This window comes from Phyllobates terribilis, unplaced genomic scaffold, assembly GCF_046119375.1.
Source record: "Phyllobates terribilis strain yellow unplaced genomic scaffold, ASM4611937v1 Scaffold_1__5_contigs__length_1240528914, whole genome shotgun sequence".
Classification (NCBI taxonomy): Eukaryota; Metazoa; Chordata; class Amphibia; order Anura; family Dendrobatidae; genus Phyllobates; species Phyllobates terribilis.
The window spans coordinates 485,936,327-485,963,401 of NW_027362761.1; the positions used below are offsets into that span (position 1 = coordinate 485,936,327).

At 42.2% G+C, this 27,075-nt stretch overlaps 1 protein-coding gene across 2 annotated transcripts in view; it reads left to right on the forward strand.

The window, feature by feature from the left end:
- Nucleotides 1-27,075, forward strand: part of ARHGEF28 (Rho guanine nucleotide exchange factor 28) — a 254,074-nt gene that overhangs the window by 79,232 nt on the left and 147,767 nt on the right. The window lies entirely within an intron of this gene.

Genomic DNA, 27,075 nt, shown 5'->3' on the forward strand with positions numbered 1-27,075 from the left:
AGCTGTCCCTACAGTAAGACTAAGCTGAATCCCTACGATATAGCGGGCTGCCTGTTCCTAGCGAACAGACCCGCTTTAGTCCTCGGCTAGTCTGAACGAAGAACTATAGCACTAACAAATCTCTCCTAAAGGTTCTAGGCACGAACAACCTCCCATGGGGAGTGTTAGATGGGGCATCATCTTGAGCATTCTCCAAAACGGAGTCCAATGCCGCCACCACAACTCCTTTCTGTAAAATGCTCTCCTCCTCCTCCTTGGCACCGACCGTAGGAGAGAAGCTGCGAGATAAAGCATCAGCTTTAACATTCTTAGTACCAGGGGTATAGGTAACAGAAAAATGAAACCAAGAAAAAAGTGCCCACCTAGCTTGACGGGCATTCAAGCGCATGGCAGCATCCAGATAGATCAAATTCTTATGATCTGTGAAAACCTGAATAGGAAATCTAGCGCCTTCCAAAAAATGACGCCAATGTTCAAACGCGAGTTTAATAGCCAGCAACTCCCGATTTCCAACATCATAATTCAGTTCGGTTTCCGAAAATTTTTTCTAAAAGAAGGCACAAGGATGTACTCCACTCTTGTTCTCCTGAGACAAAACTACTCCGACCCCCACCGATGAAGCATCGACCTCGACCAAAAAAAGGCTTGGTCTCATCAGGCTGCATAAGGATAGGGGCAGAACTGAACCTTTCTTTGAGATACTTAAACTCTTCAATGGCCTCAGTAGTCCACTGGGCCGTACTCGCACCTTTCCTGGTGAGATCAGTTAGAGGCTTAACAATTCCAGAAAAATTCTTAATGAATTTCCTGTAATAATTGGCAAAACCCCAAAATCTCTGTATAGATTTCAAACCAATAGGCCTAGGCCATTCCTGCACAGCCTGAACCTTCACAGGGTCCATCTCAAAGCCCTCGCTGGAGACCCAAAAACTAATTTTCTGCACAGCAAACTCACATTTCTCCAGCTTAGCAAAGAGTGAATTATCACTCAATAACTGCAAAACTTCACGTACACTCTGCCAATGGGACTCCAGATCTGGTGAATAAATCAAAATGTCATCCAAATACACAACCACATTCTTACCAATCAAAGGTCTCAGGATGTCATTAATAAGGTTCTGAAAAAATGCAGGTGCATTGGTAAGACCAAAAGGCATCAGCAGATTCTCAAAATGACCTACCGGAGTGTTAAAAGCAGTTTTCCATTCATCACCCTCCTTCACTCGTAACAAATTGTATGCCCCCCGGAGATCAATTTTAGAGAACCACTTGGCCCCCACTAACTGGTTAAATAAGTCAGGAATTAACGGCAATGGGTAGGAATTGCATACGGTAATCTTATTAATTTCACGAAAATCCAGACATGGACGTAAACTGCCGTCCTTTTTTTTTAACAAAGAAAAATCCAACTGCCACAGGCGACTTAGAAAGTCTAATGTGACCAGCAGCCAAGCTCGTCTGTAAGTAGTCCTCCAAGGCCTTTCTTTCAGGGATAGTCAGATTAAACAAGCGACTCTTGGGAAGAGTAGCTCCCGGAACAAACTCAATGGCGCAATCATAATCCCTATGAGGAGGTAAAACTTGCGACTCCTCTGAAAAAACCCTCCAAAAATCTAGAATAGGTACCGGTAATTCCCCTTTTTCCACAGCCGCAATGCGACCATTACAACATTTATCATAGCCCTTCGGACTCCAAGACTTAATCACATTAGTAGACCAGTCCAGTAAAGGATTGTGCAGTTTTAACCAAGGCAAACCTAGAACGACCGGAGAGGGTAAATTATCCAATATAACCAAGTCCAAAATTTCTTGGTGAGCTCCATTGATAGTGAGGGGAAATGCAGCAACATTGTGAGTAATACATTTCAAGGGAGTGTTATCAATTGCAATCACAGAAATAGGTGATGACAAAGGTTTGGATTTCAAGTTAAGTTTTTCCAAAAACCCTTTATCAATCACATTAAGTGTTGAACCACAATCCACAAATACCTGAAATTCAATCAAATCTTCCTGCAAAGTAGTACTCCCAGAAAGAAATACTCCTGCAGAGCGTAAAAAAGCTATACGGGCATACCTGACCTCTTTTTTTTTTTTTTTCTTTACTTAAAAGAAGCTCACAATACTTAATCAAATGGTCATCTTTACCACAATAAAGACACAATCCCTCAGCGAACCTCCGGTCTCTTTCCTGAGAGCGGAGTGACATCGCCCCAACCTCCATCGGTTCTCCGCCATCTGAGCAGATTTTCTGGGGACTAGGACCTGACATTACAGGAGTCTTTACCTCATTCAGCCTGGACCTCAGCCTCCTGTCCACACGAGCAACTAATTGCATGGCATCCTGCAGAGTCTCAGGTGCGGTGAATGCAATTAGCAAATCCTTAACCCTTTCACTCAGACCAGCAAGAAATAGACATTTCAGAGCAGGATCATTCCATTTGACTTCTGAAGCCCACCTTCTAAAGTGTGCAATAATTTTCAACATCACCTGACCCCTGATTCAAACACCTGAGTTCTGCCTCAGCAGATGAGATTCGATCAGGATCGTCATATAATAGCCCCATAGCAGAAAAAAATTCTTCTACCGACCTTAAGCATGAATCATTAGGTTGGAGAGAAAAGGCCCACCCCTGTGGTTCATTGCGCAAAAGTGACATAATAAAACCAATGCGCTGTGATTCATTCCCAGAGGACCTTGGTCTCAAACGAAAATAAAACAAGCAAGCATTTTTAAAGGAAAAAAAATCTTGCTGTTTACCATAGAAAACATCAGGCAGTCCTACCTTGGGTTCCACAAAATGCGCTCCAGAACAGCTACTCACGTGTTGCTGTAGCTCGGCCACCTCCAGAGACAATACCTGCAAGCGTTGAGCCAAATCCTGGACGGAAACCATACTGATCCCCGAATTTCTTTCCTTTTAGTTTTTTGGGCTGGACTTACTGTTATGATCTGCAACATGTACTAAGGAAAGAAAGGGGAAAGCTGTCCCTACAGTAAGACTAAGCTGAATCCCTACGATGTAGCGGGCTGCCTGTTCCTAGCGAACAGACCCGCCTTAGTCCTCGGCTAGTCTGAACGAAGAACTATAGCATAAGGGGATGGGTCCCTAAAAGGACTGGAACAAAAATGGGACACCTCCTAAACAGTGAAGTTGCTGTAGAACTCAAAAAGACAAACTGACATAAAGGTACTAGAGGTCCCAGAAGGACCAAGCGAACTGACAGAGATAGGCGCCGAAGCACCTGGCTAGAGAAACAGTCAAACAACACTGAAGTCCAGCACAGCCAAAAGGGCGGAGCTGGAATATAAAGGCAGATGGTCACGTGACCGCAAAACACAAGATGAAAAAAACAAACAGGAGGGTTCTAACAGTTACCCCCTCTTTTATGAGGATCCTCCAGGCCCAGGCCTATCCGGAAACCTCTTGTGGAAAGCTGTAACAAGCCTAGGAGCATATTCGCCGTCTTCCACCACACGAGGAACTGTTCCAACACAAGATGGAAAAAAACAAACAGGAGGCTTCTAACACAAATTATGTGCTAAGTATCTTGCTTTTTCCTATTTTCTAGAGTAGTAATGCTATCCAAATTTCACATATTTCATGTTTACATGCTATATAGCACTACAGAGTGCAACTTTATTTGTTAGTTACAGTGAAGGAAATAATTATTTGATCCCTTGCTGTTTTTGTAAGTTTGCCCACTGACAAAGACATGAACAGTCTATAATTTTAAGGGTGGGTTAATTTTAACATTGAGAGATAGAATAGTAAAAAAAAATCAAGAAAATGAAAACTGTATAAATTAGATACATTTATTTGCATTTTGCAGTGAGAAATAAATTTTTGATCCCTCTTGCAAACAACACTTAATACTTGGTGGCAAAACCCTTGTTGGCTAGCACAGCAGTCATACATTGTTTGTAGTTAATGATGAGGTTTGCACACATGTCAGGAGGAATTTTGGTCCACTCCTCTTTGCAGATCATCTCTAAATCATTCAGACTTTGAGGCTGTCGCTTGGCAACTCGGAGCTTCAACTCCCTTCATAAGTTTTCTATGGGATTAAGGTCTGGAGACTGGCAAGGCCACTCCATGACCTTACTGTGCTTCTTTTTGAGCCACTCCTTTGTTTGCTTGGCTGTATGCTTTGCGTCATTGTCTTGCTGGAAGACCCAGCCACGATCCATTTTTAATGTCCTGGCTTAGGGAAGGAGGTTGTCACTCAAGATTTTACGGTACATGGCTCCATCCATTCTCCCATTGATGCGGTGAAGTAGTTCTGTGCCCTTAGCATGGAAACACCCCCAAAACATAATGTTTCCACCTCTATGTTTGACAGTGGGGGCGGTGTTATTTGGGTCATAGGCAACATTTCTCTTCCTCCAAACACGGCGAGTTGAGTTAATGCCAAAGAGCTCAATTTTTGTCTCCTCTGACCACAGCACCTTCTCCCAATAACTCATCCAGGTGTTCATTGGCAAACTTCAGACGGGCCTGCACATGTGCCTTCTTGAGCAGGGAGACCTTGCGGTCACTGCAGGATTTTAAACCATTAAGGCGTAATGTGCTGCCAATGGTTTTCTTGGTGACTGTGGTCCCAGCTGCCTTGAGATCTTTAACAAGTTCCCCCGTGTAGTTTTATGCTGATCTCTCAGCTTCCTCATGATCAAGGATACCCCACGAGGTGAGATTTTGCATGGTGCCCCAGATCAATTTCGATTGACAGTCATTTTGTATTTCTTCCATTTTCTTACTATTGCGCCAACAGTTGTCTCCTTCTCACCCAGCGTCTTATTTATGGTTTTGTAGCCCATTCCAGCTTTGTGCAGGTCTATGATCTTGTCCGTGACATCCTTAGAAAGCTCTTTGGTCTTGCCCATGTTGTAGAGGTTAGAGTCTGACTGATTAATTGAGTCTGTGGACAGGAGTCTTTTATACAGGTGACTATGTAAGACAGCTGTCTTTAATGCAGATAACGAGTTGATTAGGAGCGTCTAACTGGTTTGTAGGAGCCAGAACTCATAATGGTTTGTAGGGGATCAAATACTTATTAATCACTGCAAAATGTAAATAAATTTATCTAATTTATACAACGTGATTTTCTTTATTTTTATTTTTTTTGGATATTCTATCTTTTAAAATTAACCTACCCTTAAAACTATAAATTGTTCATATCTTTGTCAGTGGGCAAACTTAGAAAAACAGCAAGGAATCAAATAATTATTACCTTCACTGTATGTATGGAGATGGATACTCTTATTATGCACCTGTGCACACCAGTTTTCTGTTTGGAAGTGACGATCAGTTTTTGATATTTGTACACCATTCTTACTATACATGCAGCAAACAAGCACCAAACGACTTGGATACAGTCATTAGGTGCTTTTTACTAGCCAATATCTTCTCTTGTGCTTTAGAAGGTCAGAATACTCTGATATTTCCTTTATGAAGAGTTTTTGAACATATGATAAATAAAAACCTATAATAAACTTTTGTTAAATGTTCTAGTAATATAAAGTTTTGTTTTTTTTTAATAATTTCTTCACCATTTTGTACTAAACTTGTCATGTTGAAAATGGCTGCAGGCCAGATGTTATAGAGCAGGAGAAGTTGACCAGGTTCATATACATTTTTGTGGTAAAAGTTGTAGCAATACTTGAATTATTTTCATTGAAATCCCTGGTTCTTGTATTCATACGAGTCCAGTGGGCGGTCCTGCTCATTCATTGACTGTCTTCCCTGTATAATTTTGCTTACAGAGATGGCTGTCAATCACTGGACTCATATGCTTATAAAAAGCAGGGATGTCAATAAATAAAATAAACTTTAGGCCTCATTCAGGCATAAGTGATCTTGATCGTTCTGAAAGAAAAAAAAAAACAAAACAAAAAAAACCAGGCCAAATTTCATCAGTGTTTTTTATTAGTGTCATCAGCGTTTGGTCAGTGTGTAAGTTTTTACCTTCAGAGTTTGGTCAGTTTCTTCAGTTTTTCTCGAATGAAAGCAAAAAACGATGGAGTTTTCTTAATCTCATTTCAAGCAGTCCGTTAAAAATGGACAGAACACTGATGGCATCAGAGTGCTGTCCGACTTTTCCACCAACTTCATAGACTTACAGGTGCATCTCGCTAAATTAGAATATAATCAAAAAGTTAATTTATTTCAGTTCTTTAATACAAAAAGTGAAACTCATATTTTCTATAGAGTCATTACAAACAGAGTGATCTATTTCAAGTGTTTATTTCTGTTAATGTTGATGATTTTGGCTTACAGCAAACTTCTTAATAACATTGCGCACTGTTGAAACTGGGATATCGAGGTCTTTGGAGATGGCCTTATACCCTTTGGAAGTCTTGTGTTTGCTAATAATAGCAGTTCTGATGTCCTCAGACAGCTCTTTTGTCTTCACCATTGTGACAAAGGAATAGGGCCTACCATGTGGCTCTTTAAAACAGTAAAGTCATCATTCATTGGCTAATTAATGTCACATGGCACTGAAAATTAATCACAGATGAATCTCTTTTGTGATTTACCACAGGTGACTCAAAATGTGTTTCCATACTAAATTAATGTAAAGGGTGCCAATACCAGTGACACAGCAAGCTTTAGGTTTTTCTATTTTTCCCTCCCATTGTCTTTTGTTTTAAACTATTGCTTATTATCATTTGCTCTTTTGTATTTAAGACCAGGGCTTTATACAAAAAAAAAACTTTCACTTGATTCATTTTTTCAGGAGATATTCCACATTATATGCTTAAACTTCAAGGGTGCTAATAATGATGAGCAGGACTGTACATGTGAACAGCTCTACAGACTCTAATAGGTTACTAGTTCTATCCTTATAAAACCGACATCTGAATGAGGCCTTACACTGAATATTTTCCAACAAACCTATATATGGCTGAGTTCACACGATGCGTATTTAATGCGTTTCCGCGGTGTTTTTGCAGTTGCGGAAACGCCGCGGAAACGCATTAAAAACGCATGGTAGAAGGGAAGCAATGTTCCCCAATGGAAATCCGCATGTGCTGTGCCCATGATGCGGATTTTTCCACAGCGTTTATGCTGCGCTCAAAAATCCGCAGCATGTCCATTAATTTTGCGTAAACGCGGCGTTTTCGCCGCCATTGACTTGCATTAGAACGCGCCAATTCCGCAAGACTGCATCTGTACTTGCGTTATTGGTGCGTTCTAATGTGCGGATGGTACCCGGGTGTGGAGGAGAGGAGAGTCTCATCCACACCCAGGTACCATTAAAAAAGCTGTAAAACAAGAATAAAATAAAAAATATGTATATACTTACCATCTGTCGGCCCGCGCAGCGCTCCTGCTTGGTTCCCGGCACTTGCAGTGAGTTGAAGGACCTGCGCTGACGTCAGAGTCATGTGACGGGTCACGTGACGCTGACGTCGGCAGGTCTTTCAATTCAAAGTTGCCGGCAGCCGGGAGAACGGAGTGAGCAGGACAGCGCAGGTCATCGGAGGTAAGTATATACACTCTCTCGGGTCACACTATATAAATCCATGCCGGTTGTATGGATTTATATAGTGTGACCTAGTTGTCAAGCACTTTCCAAGTGATGCTATCGCCTGGAAAGCGCTTGTCAATCTGCATGCGGAAACGCATGTGAACCCGCATGTGGATCCGCATGTATTCTGCAGGAAAAACGCATGCACAATCTGCATGCGTTTTTTCTGCCAGGGAGATGCAGAATGATGCAGAAATTTTCTGCTTCATTTCTGCATCGTGTGCACATACCCTATCATTATTCTCAGCTTCTCCATCTCTACACCATGCTGTTCACAGAGGAAATCTGTCACCAGATTTTTTTTTTCTAATCGCAGAACAGCATGATGTGGGGACAGAGACTATGATTCCAGCGAGGTGTTCCTTACCTGGCTGCTTATGGTATTTTATTTATAAAATTACTGTTTTATCAGCAGGAGATTATCACTAGAGGACTAGTAAACCTGCTGAGATGAAGTCCTCTGTGTTCATGAGCACTGTATAACTCCGCCCCCACCACTGCTTGGCAGTTTTCTGCCTATGCACAGTGTAGCAGAAAGCTGCCAATCAGTGCTGTGGGTGGGATTATACATGGCTCAGCATTTAGAGAACTAATAGATCTGCAGCAGATAAAACATTTGTTAATTATAAAACTGCAGAGACCAGTAAATTAAGTGACACATTCCTGGGATCAGGGTCTCTTTCCCTACATCATGCTACTCTCAGATGGGGCAGCGAAAAACCAGGTGACAAATTCCCTTTAAAATCTGTTATCTAGACTCGATACATTTGTTGAAAAAAAAAAAGTATCTGTAAGAAGTACAAATAAATGTTCTAATTCACCGAATATTGGTGAAGAATTGAGCAATAAGACATATTGGAGAGATTTAGAGCATATTTTCTGGCCTTCCGGTCATAAGCATGGTTATTCTTCCCTGTCCTTTTGTTCTCTGCTGCTCAGAGGCTCGTTATCCATTTCCCATGGTCATTAGGGCCATTTGCAGACACATTTATCTTTTGTCATGAACTAGGAGTAAGGAAATTCTTTGCACAGGTCAGGTTTTCACATGCCTCCCATGTATCTGTACAGTGATTTCCTCCTCTTCTGTAGCTTTTGCTTTGTGGTGGGGCCGGCCTTTCACCCTTGCTCGGTTGGATATGTATAAGGCCTGTTGTGTGTGGGACCGCTCCATGTAGGCTTCCCACTTAATGTGTTTTCCTGGCCATAGTGAGTCTCCAAGTTACACAGCTGTACCACTGCAGGGTATGTGCAGACAGGAAAGGTGGGTGCAGGACAGGCCATGGGAATAGCGAATTGTATGACTGTGGGATTAATAGGGAATCTGCCCCAGAGGGCTTTATATAGTAGCTGGCTTTTTTTTCTTTGCCTGCATGTGGTTGATAATTGCAGCAATGATTCACATGTGCAGACTGTCATCAAGCGTGTTATATACAACAATTATCTCCAGGAAGGTAGAAGTCCGTCCTCATGGTGTAGAGTTTGTGCTACTCCCTACAACTCCGTGTGCTACCATGTGGTGCTCCATGTGCAAAGCAAGCAAAGTTTTCAGGAAAAGTCCTGTAGTTGTTGATACAATTCATAGAAATTTGTGACTACCCTGAGGCAAAAACGGGTCTGGTTAGTAGCTTTCCCTGGCAAATCTTAAAGGAAATCGCTCACCAGGTTCTTGCTACCACATATGAGAGTAGCATAATGTAGGGCCAGAGACCCTGAGTGCAGCGATGTGTCTGCTGATCTTATTTCAGACAAACCACTGATTGGCAGCTTTCTGCGTATGTACAGTGTACACTACTGCCAATCAGCGATGGGGGCAGCGTTACACATCGCATGATGGCACGATGATGACCACCAGCTGATAAAATGGTGATTTTATTGAAGCAACAACACGCAAACTAGCAAGATATAAATCACCGGAATTAGGGTCTCAGCCCCTACATCATGCTGCTCTCAGATTACATAGCAAAAACCTGCTGGCAGATTCCCTGTCTTTATGCTACAAACCATAATGTTGGCTAGTGTGCATATGGCACTATATTACTGCATTTTTCTCCCCTACAACCAATTATTGTGTGGGAGGGAGGGGAAGGATCAATCATGATAAATTTCAGCTCCCTTTATTTTTGTTCTCACAACAAATGCCAGTGTCTGTGGATTACAGCCCACTTCCGAGTGAAAACACCTGCATGCTCGGCAGACCTGAGTGTGCATGTGTCTAAGGGGGTGGTGAAACCGGAACATTGTTAGCAGGGTGGTGCATGGCTGATGGCTATCAAAGGTGTATGGGCATCTTTAGACTTTATACATATGGCACTTTATGGTTCTGTAAAAGTGCCTCGCATTCACATGCATGAGGCCTTCACCCCTGTAGCTCAAACAAAACAGAAAATTGTGACATACTTTACTTGCAAATCGGTTTTCTGGTCTAAGAAGTAAAGTCTGCAGTCAATCTTTGTGACTGCAGACTGCTGAATCATGGCAGTGTGTCTGCTACTGTTCCCATGTATTTCCTGAGCGGGTAGGTGGCCACGTCACCGCGTGTCTGTGATTTGCTTACTTGAAGTCATTAGGCCGACAAGTCTCACCCGGTTCCTATGAATTCTACGTGACTGCAAGTATGTCTGCCTATTCGCACAGGGAAAACAGGAATCGTGACAGTGCCCATCGCACGTGCTAATAACTCAGCAGTCTGCAGTCGCATAGAGTGACTGCAGACTCTTCTTCATAGACCGGACCACCCCGTTTACAGTATGTGCACACTGCATCTTTTCGATGGCGTTGAACCTGCATCATTTTTGAAGCAGATAACACTTGAGGATAATAGCGGTGGTGTTTTTCTTAAAGCGTCTTCTTTGTCGTCTTTCTTGTTGTCGGTGGCATTTTTTTCCTAATTTCATGCATAAAATAGTGGCGGCTTCCAAGCGGCAGCCGCCTGAAGAATGGTCGGGGCACCTCAAAGTGATCATAAGAAGTTAAAAAAGACGGAACAAATACACAGCAAGCTTTTTTTTTTAGATTGCTGTGAACATGTTCATCATCTTTATGCCTTGTTCACACGGTAAGTATTTGGTGAGTTTAGAAAATAGCAAAAGGCAATGGTACTCACCAGCCAAGGTTTCAAGAAAAAATGCACACCAGGACACGGCCGGCCCCCTTTTGTTAGAAGGAGGTAACAGGTGCAGAATGCTAATGAACAATCGCCCTCAACCACTCTCACTGGAGGGGCGACTACCCAGCACTAAAACTGCACACAGATGAAACTTGCAGTAGGGTGCAATTCACACACTCGCGGCACCGTGCCTAGCCAGCATCCTATTATACGCCCCTACTATTCGACTAGGCGGGATGCCCGGCACCCTATCCGTGCATCGCAGAGTTGTGAAGCCCCCACTCACAAGGTCACCATTACTGGGCCTGGCCGTGCCCTAGCAGATAAAAAAAAGTGCAAAAAATATCATATGAGGTATTAGTTGATATTTTGGCCAAAATAAGTAAGCTCGCAACCCATCGTCAAGGGTCCTATTTGGTGAGTTTATTTTTACCTCAGTATTTGTAAGTCAAAACCAGCAGTGGGTGATAAATACAGAAGTGGTGACGTGTTTCTATTATACTTTTCCTCTGATTGTTCCACTCCTGGTTTTGGCTTATACATACTGAGGTAAAAAACTCACCAAATACTGAACGTGTGAATGTGGCCTTATTGTTTGTGTGTTTTTTCAGATGTATTCAAAGCGGAATCTGCCTGAAAAAGACGTGCTGTGGACATACCCTTAATGAATACAGCTGCTTCTAGCAGGAATATATCTCTTTTCATGTCAAAGTCTGTAAGACGTGAACTTGAAAGCTGTGCGGCTACATATGAGGCAGCTGTGTAGCCTCAGTGCTGTATATATGGGATCTCAGTGGTTGGCATGCAGTGCCATCTTGTGCCTTGCTAGAGGTATCTTCCTTCCCCCTGCTGTATCTTATTTGTCATGGTAACTAAACTGGAGAGTCCCATTGAATTTGGTTATACCATTACGGAATTCCACAATATAATTTGTTAGTTCAGTGTCATAAATTGTGGTGGAACCCTCACCGATCATTAAGTGGTGGTCTATCCCAGCAATACGACATGGAAATAATCCTTTTATCATATGTGTCTGTGATAAGTCTTGATGGGACATATTAGCTCTGCTTCTATGGTAGGTTATGTTCACACATTTTTCAGGCTGACAAAGTCACAGGAAGGAAAAAAAAGCGTGTGTGATTTGATGTCGTTTTTTTCTGCTCATCATTTAGTTGTCAGATTTGAGTTGTGTTTTTTTTCAATCAGAAAAGCCTCAAGAATGGACTTGTTACTGCTTTTTTTGCCGTACGTCTCCATGAATAGACCGATGGCCAAGCCACGCTCCATCGAATCCATGCTTCTCCCATTTTAGCATAGCTGGTCCAGACTGGGGTAAAAGCGCACAAAGTCGCAACAACATTTTGTAATTTTTTGAAGGTGTTTTATTCCAGAGAACTGGTGAAAACACCTTCATGAGTCAGGGCCATGTGCACTATAGGTGCGTTTCCTTTTGTCATCAATAGGAAGCTTATTAATATTATATGACGCGGTTTTGATGTGGATTTTGGAGCAGAATCTGTTCCCATATTCTCTTAAAGGTGCCATGTGAACATTCCCTGTCGCCATTTACTAGTGTTTGCTTTGCCAAGGTCTTGTGTACAGCTTTCTGTATTGTTCCTGTGGCAGGTGCAGAGCGTTGTAAGAACAGGTGTGTGATTGTTAGCTGTATGGGAACCTGAAGCCATAGAAATGTGCATTAGATAAGGATGCCGCAGATCAGCTGGTCATTCTGTACAGTCACCTCCACTTCTCCAAACCACTTCCGTATAACATGCAGATATTAATGCCCAAGTTTTCTTCATTGATATCCCCAGAGAAAGAAGCCAATTTTGGGATGGTTAGGACTTGCTGCTGTGTATAAAGGGAATCTATCACCACTTACTACCTAATCTGAGAACAATATATTGTAGGCGCATTGGCACTGATTCCAGCGATGTGTCGGTTACTGGGCTGCGTGCTGCAGTTTTGATAAAATCATTGTTTTATGTGCAGGAAATTATGATTAGAGGACTAGTAAACTTGCTGGCATGTAGTTCTCCATATAAATTAGCTGCCAATAAGTGGTGTGGACGGGGGGTTATACAAAGCTCAGCACTCAGAATTGGTAGATTTGCAGCAGATACGTGCAGTGTGTGTGTATATATACACATGTGTAGTTTGTGTGTGTATATATACAGTACAGACCAAAAGTTTGGACACACCTTCTCATTTAAAGATTTTTTTCTGTATTTTCATGACTATGAAAATTGTACATTCACACTGAAGGCATCAAAACTATGAATTAACACATGTGGAATTATATACTCAACAAAAAAGTGTGAAACAACTGAAAATATGTCTTATATTCTAGGTTCTTCAAAGTAGCCACCTTTTGCTTTGATGACTGCTTTGCACACTCTTGGCATTCTCTTGATGAGCTTCAAGAGGTAGTCACCGGAAATGGTTTTCACTTCACAGGTGTGCCCTGTCAGGTTTAATAAGTGGGATTTCTTGCCTTATAAATGGGGTTGGGACCATCAGTTGTGTTGTGCAGAAGTCTGGTGGATACATAGCTGATAGTCCTACTGAATAGACTGTTAGAATTTGTATTATGGCAAGAAAAAAGCAGCTAAGTAAAGAAAAACGAGTGGCCATCATTACTTTAAGAAATGAAGGTCAGTCAGTCCGAAAAATTGGGCAAACCTTGAATGTGTCCCCAAGTGCAGTTGCAAAAACCATCAAGCACTACAAAGAAACTGGCTCACATGAGGATCGCCCCAGGAGAGGAAGACCAAGAATCACCTCTGCTTCTGAGGATAAGTTTATCCGAGTCACCAGCCTCAGAAATCGTAGGTTAACAGCAGCTCAGATTAGAGACCAGGTCAATACCACACAAAGTTCTAGCAGCAGACACATCTCTACAACAACTGTTAAGAGGAGACTTTGTGCAGCAGGCCTTCATGGTAAAATAGCTGCTAGGAAACCACTGCTAAGGAAAGGCAACAAGCATAAGAGACTTGTTTGGGCTAAAGAACACAAGGAATGGACATTAGACCAGTGGAAATCTGTACTTTGGTCTGATGAGTCTAAATTTGAGATCTTTGGTTCCAACCACCGTGTCTTTGTGCGACGCAGAAAAGGTGAACGGATGGACTCTACATGCCTGGTTCCCACCGTGAAGCATGGAGGAGGAGGTGTGATGGTGTGGGGGTGCTTTGCTGGTGACACTGTTGGGGATTTATTCAAAATTGAAGGTATACTGAACACAGCATCTTGCAGTGGCATACCATTCCATCCGGTTTGCGTTTAGTTGGACCATCATTTATTTTTCAACAGGACAATGACCCCAAAACACACCTCCAGGCTGTGTAAGGGCTATTTGACCAAGAAGGAGAGTGATGGGGTGCTACGCCAGATGACCTGGCCTCCACAGTCACCAGACCTGAACCCAATCGAGATGGTTTGGGGTGAGCTGGACCGCAGAGTGAAGGCAAAAGGGCCAGCAAGTGCTAAGCATCTCTGGGAACTCCTTCAAGATTGTTGGAAGACCATTTCCGGTGACTACCTCTTGAAGCTCATCAAGAGAATGCCAAGAGTGTGCGAAGCAGTCATCAAAGCAAAAGGTGGCTACTTTGAAGAACCTAGAATATAAGACATATTTTCAGTTGTTTCACACTTTTTTGTTAAGTATATAATTCCACATGTGTTAATTCATAGTTTTGTTGCCTTCAGTGTGAATGTACAATTTTCAAAGTCATGAAAATACAAAAAAATCTTTAAATGAGAAGGTGTGTCCAAACTTTTGATCTGTACTGTATATATATGTATGTGTATATATATATATATATCACACATGTATGTGCAGTATATACAGTGTGTATATGCAGTCATGGCCGATCTTGTTGATGGTTATAGGAAGTGATTGACTGTAGTTATTTATTCCAAAGGGTGTGCAACCAAATATTAAGTTGAGTGGCAGCAGTTTTGTCCGGCCCATTTTTGGGGTTTTGTGTGAAATTATGTCCAATTTCTTATTTTTATTTTTCGTGTTGTTCCAATACACAGAAAGGAAATACACGTGTCTATAACAAAACAGGTCTAATTTTAATAATTTTCTAGGAGAAATACTTTATTTTCTGGATATTTATAACCACCATAAAGCTCAATGGGGTTGTGTCTTCCATTCTGGATGCAGTTGGGATTTTAGGAGAAAACTCTTTGGCTGTGTGTAGTCGAATGTGACCAATGTGTAAATGGTTCTGTTTACCAACAGGGGGCGCTGTGTTCACTGCAATGTTTTCCGATTGTTACAGATTGGAGGAGACAGATTAATGAGCGTGATTTTTACTGTTGAATAAATACCACTTGACATTGTATGCTCAGCCGCTAATAATATTCAGAGCGCTGACAACAGCTTCAGCTTGTTTTATGTATGCTGAAAGGAGAGAGATGCCACAGCACCGTGCAAAGAACGCACATGCAGTCATTGTTATGTCTGGCCGTGTTTATTCCATAGATGTACATGCGCTGATATGGGGTAAAGAACCGTGAAATTGACAAACAATGTTGTCCTCAATTCTATGGCTCCTCAGTTGTGTACAAGTTCCAGCTAACGGCGGTGATCTGATTGCTCCCAGGAATGACCTGCACTTTAAGGCTAAGTTCAGGCTTTGCTGAGGATTTGCGGTGCGGATTCCTAAATCTACAGCAATTTACATGACAAGTAAATAAAGATTTCAAAATCTGCTGCAGGCTCACTCTTCTGTAGCTTTTTATGGCAGATTCCCCCCCATACAATGCTTTGTAATGGAAAAGGGTCAAATCAGAAGTCAAAAGTTTGATTTTGCTGTGTTTATTTTGGCATGCAGAATAGTGATAATCTGTCATTTTTATCACACAGTGAACGCTGTAAAAATTAAACCCGAGCTACAGTGGCAGAATTGGCAAAGTTGCTTTTTTTTTCTAACTTGCCCAAATGGCAAACTGCGCTTTATAATGTCCTCTGACCGTGAGTTGGGCTCATGATCGTGAGCCACATCCAAAACCCCAAAGCTCTTTCTCTTCTTACATCCCACTCCCTCACAGCAGTGACACCAAAAGCCCCCATTACCGGTATAATGACAGCCAAAGAAATCACACCGAGGCGGTGTGCCTAGAATCAGGGGGTTCCCACCTTACCTACCTTGGGTATTCTCACATCAAGCCCTCCTGACACACTATTGCATCCAGCTTCGGACACCTCCACTGACTGGCTGGATCAATCTTTACCAGTATATACAGTCATATGAAAAAGTTTGGGCACCCCTATTAATCTTAAGCTTAATGTTTTATAAAAATTGGTGTTTTTGCAGCAGCTATTTCAGTTTGATATATGTAATAACTGTTGGACACAGTAATGTTTCTGCCTTGAAATGAGGTTTGTTGCACTAACAGAAAATGTGCAATCTGCATGCAAACAAAATTTGACAGGTGCATAAGTATGGGCACCTCACCAGAAAAGTGACATTAATATTTAGTAGATCCTCCTTTTGCAAAAATAACAGCCTCTAGTCGCTTCCTGTAGCTTTTAATGAGTTCCTGGATCCTGGATGAAGGTATTTTTGACCATTCCTCTTTACAAAACAATTCCAGTTCAGTTAAGTTTGATGGTCGCCAAGCATGGACAGCCCTCTTCAAATGATCCCACAGATGTATATGTTCAATGATATTCAGGTCTGGGGACTGGGATGGCCATTCCAGAACATTGTAATTGTTCCTCTGCATGAATGCCTGAGTAGATTTGGAGCGGTGTTTTGGATCATTGTCTTGCTGAAAGATCCATCCCCTGCGTAACTTCAACTTTATCACTAATTCTTGAACATTATTGTCAAGAATCTGCTGATACTGAGTGGAATCCATGCGTCCCACAACTTTAACAAGATTCCCGGTGCCGGCATTGGCCACACAGCCCCAAAGCATGATGGAACTGCCACCAAATTTTACTGTGTAGCAAGTGTTTCTCTTGGAATGCTGTGTTTTTTTGCCACCATGCATAACGCCTTTTTGTATGACCAAACAACTCAATCTTGGTTTCATCAGTCCACAGGACCTTCTTCCAAAAAGAAATTGGCTTCTCCAAATGTGCTTTTGCATACCTCAGCCGACTCTGTTTGTGGCGTGCTTGCAGAAACGGCTTCTTTCGCATCACTCTCCCATACAGCTTCTCCTTGTGCAAAGTGCGTTGTATAGTTGACCGATGCACAGTGACACCATCTGCAGCAAGTTGATGCTGCAGCTCTCTGGAGGTGGTTTGAGGATTGTCCTTGACTGATCTCACCATTCTTCTTCTCTGCCTTTCTGATGTTTTTATTGGCCTGCCACTTCTGGCCTTAACAAGAACTGTCCCTGTGTTCTTCCATTTCCTTACTATGTTCCTCACAGTGGAAACTGACAACTTAAATCTCTGAGACAGCTTTTTGTATCCTTCCCCTGAACAACTATGTTGAATAATCTTTGTTTTCCGATCATTTGACAGTTGTTTTGAGGAGCCCATGATGCCACTCTTCAGAGGAGATTCAAACAGGAGAACAACTTGCAAGTGGCCACTTTAAGTAGCTTTTCTCATGATTGCATACACCTGGCTATGAAGTTCAAAGCTCAATGAGGTTACAAAACCAAAAAAGTGCTTTAGTAAGTCAGTAAAAAGTAGGTAGGAGTATTTAAAACAAGAAAATGATAAAGGTGCCCATACTTATGCACCTGTCAAATTTTGTTTGAATGCAGATTGCACATTTTCTGTTAGTACAATAAACCTCATTTCAAGGCAGAAACATTACTGTGTCCAACAGTTATTACATATATCAAACTGAAATAGCTGTTGCAAAAACACCAATTTTTATAAAACATTAAGCTTAAGATTAATAGGGGTGCCCAAACTTTTTCATATGACTGTACACATCCAGATCTGCTCTTCTGTGCGGGGCTACTCACAAAAGTCACCATCCGGAGATCTGCTCTTCATAACTATTTGTGAGAACAGGGGCTAACGTACCAAGCGGACAGACAGCCACGAGCCACATATCATGGGTTTGTGAGCCACAAGTTGGGGACCCCTACATTACAGTGTACAAGTGCTGCTCTGACACTGATCTCTGGACTCCGCCAGCTCCGGTGTCCCTACACTTCTCTGATGCTGCAGAGATAGAGTGTACTGTCTCTTTAACCACTTCTCGACACCTTTTCACTTCTTAATGGAACATTTTAAGGAAGCATCTGCGGCTTCTCCTGGGATTATTATCCTGAATCTGCCCCTTTCAGTCTGAGCTCACTTTCCACTGCAAGCAGGGACACAAGGACAGCAAGGACTGAGCACTGTGGGTGGTCCTGATCGGCTTGGCGAAATCCTTCTATACTGCACTTGGACAGCTAAGGAGTTTGATAGGAGTAGGCATCTTCTGTCTGGCTATTAATAAAACTTTATTTTACTTAGGAAAAGTACAAGAACATGTTAATTGTACTACACAGGCAATGGTGGAATTGCTGTTTTGTTTTTTTTCCCATCAAATTCCTGTTCAATAAATCGTATATACCTCAAAACGTAACCTAAACAAAATAACTCCTCACACAAAAACACAAGCCTTCATACAGCTATATCAATGGGCAGATAAATATAGTTATAGCTCTTGGAATGAGTTAATGGGGAAAAAAATACCGGTTCTTGAAGGCAAAAAATAGGACAGTCTTTAAGGGGTTAATTGCAGTGTTGTCAGACTGCTTGAGGAACGGAGCTTATTCACATGGGCCTGGTCTACTGTTGAAGACAAAACAGTCTGCAGCCAGCTATCTTATGGTGCCAACACATCTTTACCTGTATTCCACCATACTTACACATGCATGCTCTCCCCAGCTACGTTTTCATGTGTCTTCAATAGGCAGAGGGGTGTAAAGGCTGCCAGGGATGGGATGTGGAAATGAAACATTCCCGGTTCCTCTTTTCCCTGACATTATTCATTGGGAGAAAGTTGGGAGAAGTCAAACCGTCCAAAATTTTTTAATGAATGCCTATTGCAAAATAGATTTTTGCAAAAAAATCTTTAGGGAAATTTCATGAAAACTAGCTATGTAGATTTTTTTTTTATTTAATTTCCGATCTGGTGTAAATTAAGGGAGTAGTCCGAAATCCAAATTAATTTTGACCTTAAATCCCTACTTAATTAATGTCATAATCTAAACTATTTTCTAATATACTTGAATTAAAAATTCCCTATCCTTCGCTAACTGCACTAGCTAACTGCTTTTCTTTTTTTCTTCTTTTCCACTTCCTTTTTTGTGATGTTTTGTTTGAGAGTCCCAGTGCATGCTGGGATACTCAAGCGAAGCGTCATCAGGGTGCAGAAGCTGCGGTCACTGCCGCAGCTCCTGCCCCCTTCCTGAAATGAAGCGTCATCAATGATGCTGGTTTCAGGGGCTGGGCTAGTCTCTGCGCGATGTGCACAATGACAGTGCACTGTCTGTTGCCGGCTCGTTACTGCTGATTTGAGCAGGCAACAGAATGTGTTGCCAGTATACCCGGCGTGCAAAGACCAGTGACGTCACTTTTGGAGGGTGGGGGGGCGGCGCTCGTCTCTGCACGCCGGCTTTTCTGACACCACTCTCTTGCAAGCTCGTTACTGCTGATTTGAGCCGACAACTCTCCTTTAAGTCTATTAAGACCCTCACATGCATTAGATAAAAGTCAGTTAAACCCACCAATTTCGACGAGATCAGTCAACCATCTAATTATATCAGGGCCTCCCATCTCAAAAGGCCGGAAGGGTCTGACCTTTTGAATTTCAGCGGCTGATCCTTTTGTTTGGAGTGGAGATAAGCTGAAGAGTCTGTCATCGAGAACACAGGATTGACCATCTGAGCCGATCATCCTGTGTATGGAGGAGTCAGGAAAGATAGCTGAAGGCCAAACGAATGTCCGATCATCAGCTATCTGATGTGCATGGGGGGAACCTTCAGTCGTCTTCATAATTTTCTTCCTCAATAGATATGTAATATGAAAACAAGATTCTAGAACATAAGTGACACCTGAAAGGAAAAACTCATATTTCTCAGTATTTATTCATCATATTCAGCCTTGTAAGTATCTGATCTGAATCAAATGTAGCGGCAAAAGGTTTGTTTCTGTTGCACTGCCGGACAGGAACTGTTCTCAAGAATCTGTTCCCAAAGTACATTAAACCAGCTGCATTCTGCTCCTTGTAAGTTCCCTCTGGGATTGAGGATGAGGCCTGAAACAATTCTCAGATTCTCAATAAACATCCTTGTGGATTTGTTTGTTTTGCTACGAGGGGTAAACAGTTGTTCAATTAAGAAGAATTATTCAGAGTTTCCGTATGGCTTCTATAAAAAGGGTTAGAGGGATGGGAACATTGTACGCAAGTCCATCACTGATGCAAACAAATCTTGAGTTGGATCAATGGTTTTAGGTTAGGATTGACAAAATAAGTGCATCTTCTGGGGAAAAAAAACACTATACTGCCAAATGTAAGTAAAGAGTAAATTTGCAACCATTCTGGAAAGGTGAGAAGGAACAAAAAAAGGGTAGTGTGATGAGTGTATCTGGACAGTGGGCTCTGGTACCAGGCAGCTGACTGCAGCGGGGGCCTGTGGCTCTCTGATCTTCATTGAAAACAAAAACTTTGGGAATGGCACATACACGAGCCTTCTTTCTCCCGATACAAAGCATTTCCATAGTGCTCACTTTACCCAACAAAGATATATATTTGTCAGGCCGTTATGAGTTCTTATGAAACAACGTAGTCGTCAATTATTTCATATAAAGACAGGTACAATAAAAAAACAAAAAACAAATAATGTGTACCACTTCATATTTCTCTTTCATTTGTTTCCACTTTTTCACAGCAGCCTCAATTTATTTAATAAAACATATCAAAACATATCAAACATTGAACAATAAAATTCCATAATAAACTGACCACCATAAAGGAGGGGGGGATTGAAGGTTCCACAACCATTCTTAAAACCGCAACGAAACAGCTCCACTACACCAGCTCTGGGGCCCCAGCTGAATGTTGCCTGTACCCAAATGTCCAGCTGAAACCCAGCCCAGTAGGGACCCGCTTACAATTCTGTAAGAACCATAAACCTGATTCGAGTCGCCTATCCCTGCACTAGGCTCCCCAGTCCTTCAGTACAACCAACTTCCTCCAAAACCCCCCTCCTTTTACGCCAACCTCTGTGACAAATCCTGAAATTTTAATGAATTTAAAGAACGAACTATAATAGGAGTGGGCAGGCAGGATGTTCCTGGTACAAGGGCCTCCACAGAAGATGATCATCCCCTAAGAGCAAGCCCTTAAATACCTCTTATTGAAGACCCCCCCCCCCCCACTAATCAGGTAAGCCCCACACCCCTGGATTTCCTATAACCCCTCCCTTAAACTTCCCTACTCATGTTCATCCAGTTACATTAACCCCCTAATACCCAAAACTCAGGCCTAGCAAACATCCTGACTCATGAGGCTCTCCCTTGAGCCCCTTTGGACCAGTAGTCAATAGCCTGCGGCACTCCAGCTCCCAGCATAAACAGCCAGCTGACAGGCTCTGACAGTTGGAGCATGATGGATTTCACAACAGCTAGTGTGCTGCAAGTTGCTGATCCCTGGCTAGGACTATGAAGGGTATACAGCAGTCATTTTGTTAGCCCAGTCCTGCAACTACGATTATAAGATTACGTTGCAGATAACCTCTTGGGCTCTGGGCACACTTTGCCGATTTATAACAATTTTGACTGTTTTTTTTTTTTTTTCTGTGCAGATTTATCACAAAACTTGAAGGATTTCCTAGTTTCAGCAAAGGGAATGAGGTTCCTAAGTCTCATGCACACGTTGCTTATTTTTCCTTGCAGATTTAGATATGCAGCATGTAATTTTTTTTACAATGAGTAAATGCATACTCCCGGACACATTCCGACTAGACTGTTTCCGACCTTGCTCAGTACACTTGCATTGAGTGAGGCCGCGTCCAATTAGTTGGAATGTGGCCTGGAGTATGCAGATCACTCACTTGCTGCGCTGGAGAACCCTCACAGTGAGCAGTGCGCGTGTAGCTTAAGCCCGGACAACCCCTTTAAGCTCTATTGCTGGCTGGTTGTAGACGTATAGTATTTGGTATTTAATTTTAAAGTGAATAACAATGGGAGAATTGAAAAAAAAACAAAACCCTGATAAATTCTAATGGAAAATCACCCTATTGAAAGTGTCCCTTTGATTGTAAAAGCAACAGTGATACTGGTCAGACACATCAGATCGCTGTAGGCAATGGTTCAGCTGATAACCATCTCCCCCATACACTGGTATAAATGGCTTAGCCCCATGTGTTCTCCAAGAGAGCCGCTGCCAAAATCCATCCACCCCATCCTGATGTTGATCTACAAATTTCAGGCGGGAAGCCCCCATCTACTATATAATTGTCTTATCCCGTCTGTCTGTCTGTCTGTCCTGGAAATCCCGGGTCGCTGATTGGTCCGGCCGCGGCCAATCAGCGATGCGGCATTTCTGAAAAACATGGCGGCCATTAGCGGCTCATGTGCGGCACGGAGGTCAGCGGCGATGCAGCCGGGAGATGCAGCCGGCTACTCGCAGCATAAGTCCCCCGACCGCAGGCGCCGCTGACCTACATGCGGCTATCGTCGGGAGATCAGCGGCTACGGCCGCTTATCTCCCGAGGACAAGTGTGACGCCTCTCCTCTCCCCTCCCCTCTCCTCCCGTCCCCCCCCCCGCTCGATCAGGACCCCGGCACCGGCGTCATACTTACCCCTCTCCGTGCCTCCGCAGCAGCTCCTGTGTCTTCCGCTGCTGCTCTGTGACGTCTCAGGTCAGAGGGCGCGGTGACGTCTTTACACCGTGCTCTCTCCTGACCGGTCACAGCGCACAACGTCAACATGCCGGCTACGCTGGAGTCCAGAGAAGCAGCTGAGAAGGGAGGTGAGTATTGGATTTTTTTTTTGTATGGGGCCATAGGGGACCTGCATGGGGCACTATAGGGGGATGGATATACAGGGGATATGACTTCCTGCATGGGGCATTATATGAGGGGGAGAGGTGACATCCTACATGGGGCATTATATGGGGGAGAGGTGACATCCTGCATGGGGCATTATATGGGGGGAGAGGTCACATCCTGCATGGGGCATTATATGGGGGAGAGGTCACATCCTGCATGGGACATTATATGGGGGGAGAGGTCACATCCTGCATGGGGCATTATATGGGGGGAGGGGTCACATCCTACATGGGGCATTATATGCGGGGGATGTGACTTCCTGCATGGGGCATTATATACGGGGGATGTGACTTCCTGCATGGGGCATTATATGCGGGGGATGTGACATCCTGCATGGGGTATTATATAGGGGGGATGTGACTTCCTGCATGGGGCATTATAAAGGAGGGTCGGGAGACATATGCTAGAATACCCGATGCGTTAGAATCGGGCCACCATCTAGTACAGATTAGATGATTGGTTGTCTTCTGTCTAATGTGTGGGGGGGGGCTTTTGAATATAGATAAAAGGGCGATGTCTTGGTACATGGACCTATGCACGTGACGCAAAGTGCTGTGGCTAAATTAAATTACTCATCATGGGCAAGATCAGTCATTGATTTTAAAGAAAATGGATGTGGTTTTGTGGTGTGCATATAGATGTTATACGTTGGAGAAGAAATTAATCTGAATTTTTAAAGTTGTTGTCAGGTTGTGGCTATCTCCTTTTTGTGAAAGGCCTCCTATACAAGCTCATAATAGATTGTTCTGTTGGTGGGATCCCTATTGATCAGCTGTGATTTGTGGGAAAACTAATCAGCAAATTCCAAAACTCCATGTTATGAAATCAGAATCTTGTACAAGCTCATTAGCTTGATTTTTATGATTTTTATTCCCCCCCACTACGTAAAGGGGCCCTAATGGCCAGTTTACACTGTACGATTTGCCGTTGAAAATGATAGCTGATTGGCGATACAGTGGGGAAAATAAGCATTTGATACACTGCCGATTTTGCAAGTTTTCCCACCTACAAAGAATGGAGAGGTCTGTAATTTTTATCGGAGGTACACCACCTGTGAGAGACAGAATCTAAAAATAAAAAACAGAAAATAACATTGTATGACTTTTATATAATTTAATTGCATTTTATTGCATGAATTAAGTATTTGATCACCTACCACCCAGCAAGAATTCTGGCTCTCACAGACCTGTTAGTTTTTTTTTTTGAGAAGCCCTCCTACTCTGCACTCATTATCTGTATTAATTGCACCTGTTTGAACTTGACGCAAGGATATGGCCCAGCACCACCATATATCTAAACCTACACTCGTGCCAAGGTCCCAAAAGAGACAATGTAGAAAGAAAGGAAGTGGAGGGAAAACAGGCACCAAGCGTAATGAATAATCAAGTATAGAGGCAGTGTATTGAAAACATAGTGTAAATTTTATTATAGTCAGGACATACAACACCACTTGTTAAAAAACATAGTTAAAAGGACATATAAAACAGAAAAACAAACATCTGGACAAAGATGACCCCTTAAAAAGGTTTTAGCATATATCCAAAAAGTACTGAATACACCTAAATTCAAATATCAAAAAATGCACCACCGATATGGTATAAGAATAAATAATTCTAATAATGTAGACATATGGCTAAAATGTATCCCCCAAATAAATTATACATTATAAAGATATAGAATAAATAAATAATTTGAACAGGAGGAAAGAAAATATGTCTATGTTCTCCCTAAAGCGGACAGTACCCAATAGAATCATAGAATCATAGAATCATAGAATGGTAGAGTTGGAAGGGACCTCCTGGGTCATCTGGTCCAACCCCCTGCTCAAAGCAGGATTCACTAGATCATCTCAGACAGATGTCTGTCCAGCCTCTGTTTGAAGACGTCCATTGAAGGGGAACTCACCACCTCTCGTGGCAGCCTGTTCCACTCATTAATCACCCTAACTGTCAAAAAGTTTTTTCTAAAATCTAATCTGTGTCTCCTCCCATTTAGCTTCATCCCATTGCTTCTAGTCTTTCCTTGTGTAAATGAGAATAAAGATGATCCTTCTACAATGTGACAGCCCTTGACATATTTGTAGACAGCTATTAAGTCTCCTCTCAGTCTTCTTTTTTGCAAGCTAAACATTCCCAAATCCTGCAACCGTTCCTCATAGGACATGGTTTGCAGACCAGTCACCATTCTGGTCGCTCTTCTCTGAACTTGCTCCAGTTTGTCTATGTCTTTTTTAAAATGTGGTGCCCAAAACTGTACACAGTATTCCAGATGAGGTCTGACCAAAGAGGAGTAAAGACCGATAATGACTTCACGTGATCTAGACTGTATGCTTCTGTTAATACATCCCAGAATTGTATTTGCCTTTTTTGCTGCTGCATCACACTGTTGACTCATGTTCAGTCTATGATCTATTAGTATACCTAAGTCTTTTTCACATGTACTGTTGCTTAGCTCTATTCCTCCCATTCTGTATATGCTTTTTTCATTTTTATTGCCCAGATGTAGTACTTTGCATTTTTCCCTGTTAAAAACCATTCTGTTGGTTGCTGCCCACTGCTCCAGTTTATTTAGGTCTTTTTGAATCCTCTCTCTCTCTTCTCTAGTATTAGCTATCCCTCCTAGCTTTGTGTCATCAGCAAATTTAATCAGTTTACCCTCAATTCCTTCATCTAAATCATTGATAAAGATGTTGAACAATACAGGTCCCAGGACGGAGCCCTGTGGTACCCCACTTGAGACATTCATCCAGCTGGATGTGAAGCCACTTACAACCACCCTTTGAGTCCGATCACTAAGCCAGTTATGAATCCGCCTAACAGTTGCCTGGTCCATTGCATACTTGGTCATTTTTTCAATAAGGATGGTGTGAGATACTTTGTCAAATGCTTTGCTGAAGTCAAGATATACTATATCTACAGCATTTCCCTGATCCACCCAGTCAGTGATTCTGTCATAGAAGGAAATTAAGTTAGTCTGACATGACTTGTTAGTTACAAACCCATGCTGACTCTGGTTAATCACTTCATTCTTATCCATGTACTTACATACATGTTGTTTAATAATTTGTTCAAAGATCTTTCCTGGTATAGAAGTCAGACTCACCGGCCTATAGTTCCCTGGGTCCACCTTCTTCCCCTTTTTGAAGATAGGAACAACATTTGCTCTTCTCCAGTCTTCTGGGACTTCTCCTGTTCTCCAAGAATTTTCAAAGATTATGGAGAGTGGTTCTAAAATTTCTTCTACGATCTCCTTCAGTACTCTGGGGTGTAATTCATCTGGACCTGGAGACTTGAACTCATTTATGTTAGCTAAATATTCCCTCACAATCTTTCTGTTTACAGATAACTTGGATTCCTCTATTCCTTTAAAAGGACAGTGAAGATCAGTTGATGTTACATTTTCTTTCTGAGAGAAAACAGATGCAAAATAGGAATTAAAAAGTTCGGCCTTCTCAACATCCTCTCTTACCATTTCTCCATTTTCATCCTGTAAAAATCCTATAGCATCTTTGACTTTTCTTTTACTTTTGACATACCCCCAAAATCCTTTTTTATTGCTTTTGACATCTCTTGCAAGCCTTAATTCATTGTCAGCTTTAGCTAACCTGATACGTGCCCTACATGATCTGCAGACTGCATTATAATCTTCTTTAGATATGCCTCCCTCTTTCCATTTAATAAACATTTCTTTCTTTCTTTTTAGCATGTGTTTAAGTTCTGTGTTCATCCATCCTGGTTTCCTTAAATGCTTCCCATTCTTCCTACTTTTCGGGATTGTTAACGATTGTGCTTTGAGAATCTCATTTTTAAAAATTTCCCATCCTTCCTGGACATTTTTGTCCTTAAGGACATCCAGCCATTGGATCCCTCCTATTCTCTTTCTGAGTCTCTTAAAATCTGCCTTTCTAAAATCTAACCTTGAAGTTTGAGTCTTCACATGTCTTCCTCCTCTAGTTATCCAAAATTCTATAATAGCATGATCGCTGCCTCCTAGGGTCCCAGCCACCTTTACCTCCTCAACCATTTCCTCCCTGTTTATAAGGATTAGATCCAAAGTAGCAGATCCCCTTGTTTTCTCCCCTACCTTTTGGAAGATAAAGTTGTCAGCAAGAGAGGATAAGAATTTGCTTGACCTGTTAGTTTTACTTGAGAGAGATTCCCAACAAATGTCTGGATAGTTGAAATCTCCCATGACCACTACGTCGTATTTTTTGGAGAACTTGGTCATTTGATATATAAAGAGTTCATCCATATCTTCAGATTGCCCAGGTGGCCTGTAGTAAATGCCTACAATGGTGTCCTTTCCGTTGTTCTCTCCTTGTATTCTTACCCAAACAGTTTCCACAGAACTCCCAGTCTCTGAAGCTTCAATGTCTGTGCAGATATACGCTTTTCTAACATACAAT